At 53.0% G+C, this 8,927-nt stretch overlaps 1 non-coding gene across 1 annotated transcript; it reads right to left on the bottom strand.

Moving 5' to 3' along the window:
• Positions 1-3,936: 3,936 nt before the first annotated feature.
• LOC121168925 lies at positions 3,937-4,100 on the bottom strand. The gene has a single exon (XR_005885789.1). It is a non-coding gene; the product is annotated as a U1 spliceosomal RNA (small nuclear RNA).
• Positions 4,101-8,927: the final 4,827 nt, after the last annotated feature.

Genomic DNA, 8,927 nt, shown 5'->3' with positions numbered 1-8,927 from the left:
GGGCACCCACTGATGCACATGAGAGCCAGGTCTGGGGGGTAGACGAGGCAGAGCTGAGCGGTAATACCCGATCGCAGAGAGCCAGAATAGGTGTGGGCTGGTCTTCAAGGTTGCGGTGCCCAACAGTGAAGGTCAGGACTGGAGGTGGGCCAAGTCAGGCTGAGCCCAATGCCGAGGTGAGACAGGACGCCAGGCTGGGAGCGATCGAGCGTGGGAGGACTTGTGGCAGGGCTGGGAGGGAGGCTGCTGAGCCACTGCTCCCACTCCGCTGAGGAGCAGAAGAGCTGGGATTGGGGGTGGGATTGGCATTGGGGCTGGTGAAGGCCTGGCAGGGCTGCAACGACCACAGCAGTAAGTGCTGGCAAGTGCAAGACCTGGGGCCTGGCCTAGTAGGGAAACTCGGCTGCAGCTCCCAGCTCCCACTGACGGACGCGGGTCAGGGCGGATGAGGAAGCGCCATCGGCAGCCAGAGTGGTAGACCCAAGTAGACCCGCGGCTGACGTGGCCCTACCAGCTCCTGGATCGCTGTGTGACAGAGATGTGCAGCTTCGGGGATTCAAGGGTAAGGACATGTTCAAACAGACGGAGAAACATCAGCCCGTGTGAAGCAGAGATGGGCACATTCCCAGGAAATAGGAGAGGACAGAAAGACAGCACACCGTGGGGCACCTGGAGACTGACAGACACAGGAAAGCCGAGGAGACAACGGTGTCGTGTCGGTGTGGCAGTGACCGACACCCCAGGGGCATTCAGCAAGCGGCAACCTGAATTGCACCGGCACCCAGAACTCCACCAGCAACAAGGTGGGAAGGGACGTTCGCCAACTGGGCAGCTCAGGAGGCGAACCCAGGCAGAGAGCTGCCCGTCCTGCTGCTCTGATGGACTTGACCAGGAGCAGGGACAGAGCGGCAGGTTCCAGATGGCAGTGTGGGAACAGGGTAGATTTCACAGCCCAGTCTGCCCCCTAGAGCCGAGTTGGGCACCGCTTTCTACAGGAAGGCAAAGGCTATGGGACAGTACTGCACATGCACCGTGCTGAGAAGGAACTCCTTTCTGGCTCAGGACCTGCAGCAACGGGACAAACCTGCAGCTGTCACCCGAGATAGGTCCGAGTAGCCCTCAGACCTGGCGGCCGGTAGATCGAGAGCTCTACTAGTGGCACGACGGATGCCATTTTGTACAGCGTGGAAAAACTAAGACTGCAGGGACAACAGTGAGCTGCGCATACGCTGGGCTGGGAGCAAACTCACCGAGCTCAGTGCATTACACTGGTCCCACGGGGAAAATACTGTCGACTTTGGCATCTTACGACTCAAAAGGGGGAGGAGAGTGGTGAGCCGGGAGCTGGGGCTGCTATGGTGGAAGTCTAACATAAGAACTGCAGACCTGGGACTCGCTGGAGGGGGTGGCACGAGTGACCGCAAACAAAGAGCCGTGTGCCAACCACAGTCAGTAAACTCACACTGCAGGCCTGTGGGTGACACAGCTTAGAAAACTGCGCCAAGGAGAAGAATCTGATCACCAATGACCAAGAGCAAAAGAGGAGACAGAGGCACAATGGATAGTACTCAAGAGTCCCTGAAAAGGAGCAAAAGCCTTGGCCAACCTCAGAGTTCACTGGGGAATACCTGGAGAAATGGAGGATACGGCATCCAAAACACTTGATACCAAGCTTCTTACCAACGGCGAGAAGCACCTCAAGCAGAAGTTCAAGAAATTTAAGGAACATGTCACACAGGGGATGACTCAAATGAAAGCTGATATATCAGAAATGCAGAATACAGCACAGGAATGTAAAATTATAGTGCAGAGTCTTGAAAAGAGGATGAAGAAAGTAGAGGAAATCATCTCAGAATTGCAAGAGATTTCCTGTCACCAGGAGGAACCAAACGAAAAGCTGGAAGCAGAGCTGAGTCAAGCCAAAATAAATAAATAAATAAATAAATAAATAAATAAATAAATAAATAAATAAATAAATAAAAGTATTCAAGAACTATAAAGGAATGACAATTGAATTCACAGGAAACTCAACGGGCCAGAAGAGAATGGAGCAACATATTCCAGATTCTAAAAGCACAAGACTGTCGGCCCAGGATAACGTACCCAGCAAAGTTCTGCTTTGTCTTTGAAAATGAAATAAAACTTTCCCACAGTGAAGACAAGTTAAAAGAATATGCCTCGGGGCCCAGTGCCGTGGCCTAGTGGCTACAGTCCTCACCTTGAACGCCATGGGACCCATTGGGCACTGGGACCCATTGGGCAGCTCCGCTTTGCATCCAGCTCCCTGCTTGTGGCCTGGAAAAGCAGTTGAGGACAGCCCAAAGCCTTGGCACCCTGTGCCCATGTGGGAGACCTGGAAGAAGTTCCTGCCTCCTGGCTTCGGATTGGCATAGCACCGGCCGTTGCGGTCACTTGGGGAGTGAATCATCGGACGCAAGATCTTTCTCTCTCTGTCTCTCCTCCTCGCTGTATATCTGACTTTCCAATAAAAATAAAATAAATCTTTGAAAGATTAAAAAAGAAAAGAAAGGAAAATATGCCTCTTCCAAACCTGCCCTACAAAGGATAACTTCAGATGTTCTCTCGACAGAGAAGAGGAATAGCACCCACCAAAACCAAAGGCAAATGTGAAGAACATCCCAGAAGGCTAAAGACTAAATCAGTGAACAACCCATTGCTAAAGGGACACGAACAAATTCCCACCTGCATGTAAATGACTTACACTCACCAAACATCCTAGATTAGCAGACTGGATCGAAACAAAAGAAAACAAAACCCATCTCTTTGTCGCCTGCAGAAGACATAGCTCATCAGCAAAGATAAGCAGAAACTATATCTTCTCATGGGTTTCTATTTTTCTTTTATTTCGTTTCATCTCTTCAAAACGCTTTGTTCCTGGTGAAACTCTTCACGGACTGCTACATCATACAGTAGCATCATTTTCTTCAAGAAAGGTCTTGGTTTTCATTTCTTCAGCGACCGACACAAGAGTCATCCAGTAGCATGTTATTTAACTTCGTGTCGTTCCTAATTTCTTTTCTTCCTGTCGTTGGTGTTGTAGTGTGGGCTTTCACTAAGGGGAGGATGTACAGTAGTGACTGTAATGGAGACTGTCATGTCCAGATGAGCGAGCGTGTCTACTTCCAGACCAAAGAAGGGATCCCCATGAGAGCGTGAACTGTATCTTGGCAATAGACTGGACCTATGGCCGTTTAGGAAGAACTATACCCGGTGTGGGTGTGTGTGGGGGCGGGGGGGAAGGGGGGCGGCTATGGGGGACTGGTAATGGAAGTCACAGGGGCTGTGGAACTATATCATACAGTGATAACCAGGACCAAACCAAAAGAAAAAAAAAAGAGGAAAAGGAATAGAGTTGAAAGGCCAAGAAGCAGAGAGCAGAGCAAGCAGAGGAATGGGCAGGTTGTGCCGTGGCTAGCGCTGCAGGGTTTTGGTTTGTTTGTTGATTGTAGAGTTGCAAGAAGCCAGGTGTTTGTCTGTGGATTGTAGAGTTGGGTGAAGCGTTTGAGTGTAGTGGTGTGTGCGTGGTTGCAGGAGTGATTTTTCCAGTTTTGAGAGAGTGTATCCAAGTGGGGTGTGGGTTGAGTGTTTGTGAGTGGCAGTGGTGGGTGCATGACTGTGTGCAGTGCAGTGCAGTGCAGTGCGGGGTGAGGCGGGGCATGAGTTGTGAGAAGATGGTGTGGGTGCAGGGAGTGGTGTGTGGTGTGGTGCAGGTGGTGGGCAGTGCAGTGTGTAGGCAAGCAAGGCGTGGGGTGGGATGCAGGCTGGAGGGGAGGTTAGAGGAGTGTGGGTCGGCGGGAGAGGGATGGGATTGAGATGTGATGTAGAGAGGTGCGAGAGGAGTAGTTGGTCGTGTGAATGGGTGAGCGTGTGAAGCGCCGCAACGTGCACAAGGCTGTCTTTGAGACACAGCAATGTCAGGGGAGAGCGCGAACGCAGTCCCCCACTACCACAAATTATGCAGTCGAGTTTCCCACATTTGGGGAAATCGCAGGGGTCAGCACCTCCCAAGTGCAATGGAGGAGCCTCGCCCTGGGAAAACCACCTGCATGATCATGGTATCTCCCCTGCCAGGTAAGTATGACCAAAACAAACCACGCCGCAACACACATGCGCGCGCACAACACTTCACACATACGCTCACTTCCGCACGCGCGCTCCAGGCCCTCTGCGCCCTCACACGCACAAAACTGCGCACATTCGCAACGCACCGTCTCAACTCTCGCCCACACCACGCCAACTCGCCTCCTTTCCCTGCAGCAGCTGCCTGCCCAGCAGCCCCTGCGCTTCTGCATCTGCATACACACGCCCTCTCCGGGGCCTCTCTGGCACAGACCCGCCACGCCCTGACCCCACCCCCACCCCCGCTCAGCCAGAGTGGAGGGACGTGCCTGCCTGTCCCATGTCCCCACTCCGTCCCCATCTATCCCCTATCCAGCCCGTCTGCCTCCCTCGGGCTTTGCCCCGAGCCCTTGCCCTTGTCCCTCCCAGCTGTCCTGGGCCTTGGCCCATCTTGCGCCACGACTCTGGTGGGGGCGTTGGGGTACTCTCTGAGGGCACTGCATCTCCTGCTGGGTGTCGGTTAGGCTGGGCAGGGCAGCGTTGCTGACCAGCAGGTGTGTGGGTTGAGCCGAGGCAGCGGGGCAGCGGGGCAGCGGGGCAGCGGGGCAGCGGGGCAGCGGGGCAGCGGGGCAGCGGGAAGGGGGCAGGCAGTTCCGGGCCAAACCCAGGCACGATGACAAGCACAGGAGTCAGGCTGAGTTGTGGACCATGACAGGCCAGGTTATCACATCTACACCATGGACACGGTTGCATGGGAGCCAGGGATGGGGGCAGGCAGAGCGGGGCTAGGCTGCGGCACCCGCTGGCAAGAGTTGGGACTGCGGGTGGGCCTGGCCAGGTCAGGCTGTAGCATCCAAAGGCAAGGGCCCAGACGGGGGATAGGCCACGCCACGCCACAGTGGGCAAAGCAGGGGCACCCACTGATGCACATGAGAGCCAGGTCTGGGGGGTAGACGAGGCAGAGCTGAGCGGTAATACCCGATCGCAGAGAGCCAGAATAGGTGTGGGCTGGTCTTCAAGGTTGCGGTGCCCAACAGTGAAGGTCAGGACTGGAGGTGGGCCAAGTCAGGCTGAGCCCAATGCCGAGGTGAGACAGGACGCCAGGCTGGGAGCGATCGAGCGTGGGAGGACTTGTGGCAGGGCTGGGAGGGAGGCTGCTGAGCCACTGCTCCCACTCCGCTGAGGAGCAGAAGAGCTGGGATTGGGGGTGGGATTGGCATTGGGGCTGGTGAAGGCCTGGCAGGGCTGCAACGACCACAGCAGTAAGTGCTGGCAAGTGCAAGACCTGGGGCCTGGCCTAGTAGGGAAACTCGGCTGCAGCTCCCAGCTCCCACTGACGGACGCGGGTCAGGGCGGATGAGGAAGCGCCATCGGCAGCCAGAGTGGTAGACCCAAGTAGACCCGCGGCTGACGTGGCCCTACCAGCTCCTGGATCGCTGTGTGACAGAGATGTGCAGCTTCGGGGATTCAAGGGTAAGGACATGTTCAAACAGACGGAGAAACATCAGCCCGTGTGAAGCAGAGATGGGCACATTCCCAGGAAATAGGAGAGGACAGAAAGACAGCACACCGTGGGGCACCTGGAGACTGACAGACACAGGAAAGCCGAGGAGACAACGGTGTCGTGTCGGTGTGGCAGTGACCGACACCCCAGGGGCATTCAGCAAGCGGCAACCTGAATTGCACCGGCACCCAGAACTCCACCAGCAACAAGGTGGGAAGGGACGTTCGCCAACTGGGCAGCTCAGGAGGCGAACCCAGGCAGAGAGCTGCCCGTCCTGCTGCTCTGATGGACTTGACCAGGAGCAGGGACAGAGCGGCAGGTTCCAGATGGCAGTGTGGGAACAGGGTAGATTTCACAGCCCAGTCTGCCCCCTAGAGCCGAGTTGGGCACCGCTTTCTACAGGAAGGCAAAGGCTATGGGACAGTACTGCACATGCACCGTGCTGAGAAGGAACTCCTTTCTGGCTCAGGACCTGCAGCAACGGGACAAACCTGCAGCTGTCACCCGAGATAGGTCCGAGTAGCCCTCAGACCTGGCGGCCGGTAGATCGAGAGCTCTACTAGTGGCACGACGGATGCCATTTTGTACAGCGTGGAAAAACTAAGACTGCAGGGACAACAGTGAGCTGCGCATACGCTGGGCTGGGAGCAAACTCACCGAGCTCAGTGCATTACACTGGTCCCACGGGGAAAATACTGTCGACTTTGGCATCTTACGACTCAAAAGGGGGAGGAGAGTGGTGAGCCGGGAGCTGGGGCTGCTATGGTGGAAGTCTAACATAAGAACTGCAGACCTGGGACTCGCTGGAGGGGGTGGCACGAGTGACCGCAAACAAAGAGCCGTGTGCCAACCACAGTCAGTAAACTCACACTGCAGGCCTGTGGGTGACACAGCTTAGAAAACTGCGCCAAGGAGAAGAATCTGATCACCAATGACCAAGAGCAAAAGAGGAGACAGAGGCACAATGGATAGTACTCAAGAGTCCCTGAAAAGGAGCAAAAGCCTTGGCCAACCTCAGAGTTCACTGGGGAATACCTGGAGAAATGGAGGATACGGCATCCAAAACACTTGATACCAAGCTTCTTACCAACGGCGAGAAGCACCTCAAGCAGAAGTTCAAGAAATTTAAGGAACATGTCACACAGGGGATGACTCAAATGAAAGCTGATATATCAGAAATGCAGAATACAGCACAGGAATGTAAAATTATAGTGCAGAGTCTTGAAAAGAGGATGAAGAAAGTAGAGGAAATCATCTCAGAATTGCAAGAGATTTCCTGTCACCAGGAGGAACCAAACGAAAAGCTGGAAGCAGAGCTGAGTCAAGCCAAAATAAATAAATAAATAAATAAATAAATAAATAAATAAATAAATAAATAAATAAATAAAAGTATTCAAGAACTATAAAGGAATGACAATTGAATTCACAGGAAACTCAACGGGCCAGAAGAGAATGGAGCAACATATTCCAGATTCTAAAAGCACAAGACTGTCGGCCCAGGATAACGTACCCAGCAAAGTTCTGCTTTGTCTTTGAAAATGAAATAAAACTTTCCCACAGTGAAGACAAGTTAAAAGAATATGCCTCGGGGCCCAGTGCCGTGGCCTAGTGGCTACAGTCCTCACCTTGAACGCCATGGGACCCATTGGGCACTGGGACCCATTGGGCAGCTCCGCTTTGCATCCAGCTCCCTGCTTGTGGCCTGGAAAAGCAGTTGAGGACAGCCCAAAGCCTTGGCACCCTGTGCCCATGTGGGAGACCTGGAAGAAGTTCCTGCCTCCTGGCTTCGGATTGGCATAGCACCGGCCGTTGCGGTCACTTGGGGAGTGAATCATCGGACGCAAGATCTTTCTCTCTCTGTCTCTCCTCCTCGCTGTATATCTGACTTTCCAATAAAAATAAAATAAATCTTTGAAAGATTAAAAAAGAAAAGAAAGGAAAATATGCCTCTTCCAAACCTGCCCTACAAAGGATAACTTCAGATGTTCTCTCGACAGAGAAGAGGAATAGCACCCACCAAAACCAAAGGCAAATGTGAAGAACATCCCAGAAGGCTAAAGACTAAATCAGTGAACAACCCATTGCTAAAGGGACACGAACAAATTCCCACCTGCATGTAAATGACTTACACTCACCAAACATCCTAGATTAGCAGACTGGATCGAAACAAAAGAAAACAAAACCCATCTCTTTGTCGCCTGCAGAAGACATAGCTCATCAGCAAAGATAAGCAGAAACTATATCTTCTCATGGGTTTCTATTTTTCTTTTATTTCGTTTCATCTCTTCAAAACGCTTTGTTCCTGGTGAAACTCTTCACGGACTGCTACATCATACAGTAGCATCATTTTCTTCAAGAAAGGTCTTGGTTTTCATTTCTTCAGCGACCGACACAAGAGTCATCCAGTAGCATGTTATTTAACTTCGTGTCGTTCCTAATTTCTTTTCTTCCTGTCGTTGGTGTTGTAGTGTGGGCTTTCACTAAGGGGAGGATGTACAGTAGTGACTGTAATGGAGACTGTCATGTCCAGATGAGCGAGCGTGTCTACTTCCAGACCAAAGAAGGGATCCCCATGAGAGCGTGAACTGTATCTTGGCAATAGACTGGACCTATGGCCGTTTAGGAAGAACTATACCCGGTGTGGGTGTGTGTGGGGGCGGGGGGGAAGGGGGGCGGCTATGGGGGACTGGTAATGGAAGTCACAGGGGCTGTGGAACTATATCATACAGTGATAACCAGGACCAAACCAAAAGAAAAAAAAAAGAGGAAAAGGAATAGAGTTGAAAGGCCAAGAAGCAGAGAGCAGAGCAAGCAGAGGAATGGGCAGGTTGTGCCGTGGCTAGCGCTGCAGGGTTTTGGTTTGTTTGTTGATTGTAGAGTTGCAAGAAGCCAGGTGTTTGTCTGTGGATTGTAGAGTTGGGTGAAGCGTTTGAGTGTAGTGGTGTGTGCGTGGTTGCAGGAGTGATTTTTCCAGTTTTGAGAGAGTGTATCCAAGTGGGGTGTGGGTTGAGTGTTTGTGAGTGGCAGTGGTGGGTGCATGACTGTGTGCAGTGCAGTGCAGTGCAGTGCGGGGTGAGGCGGGGCATGAGTTGTGAGAAGATGGTGTGGGTGCAGGGAGTGGTGTGTGGTGTGGTGCAGGTGGTGGGCAGTGCAGTGTGTAGGCAAGCAAGGCGTGGGGTGGGATGCAGGCTGGAGGGGAGGTTAGAGGAGTGTGGGTCGGCGGGAGAGGGATGGGATTGAGATGTGATGTAGAGAGGTGCGAGAGGAGTAGTTGGTCGTGTGAATGGGTGAGCGTGTGAAGCGCCGCAACGTGCACAAGGCTGTCTTTGAGACACAGCAATGT

The sequence above is a fragment of the Ochotona curzoniae genome, unplaced genomic scaffold (assembly GCF_017591425.1).
Source record: "Ochotona curzoniae isolate NIBS_2020 unplaced genomic scaffold, NIBS_Ocur_1.0 scaffold_1037, whole genome shotgun sequence".
NCBI classification, from domain to species: Eukaryota; Metazoa; Chordata; class Mammalia; order Lagomorpha; family Ochotonidae; genus Ochotona; species Ochotona curzoniae.
The sequence above is the reverse complement of the archived record's forward strand: the minus strand, read 5'-3'. Positions and strand labels throughout refer to the sequence as shown.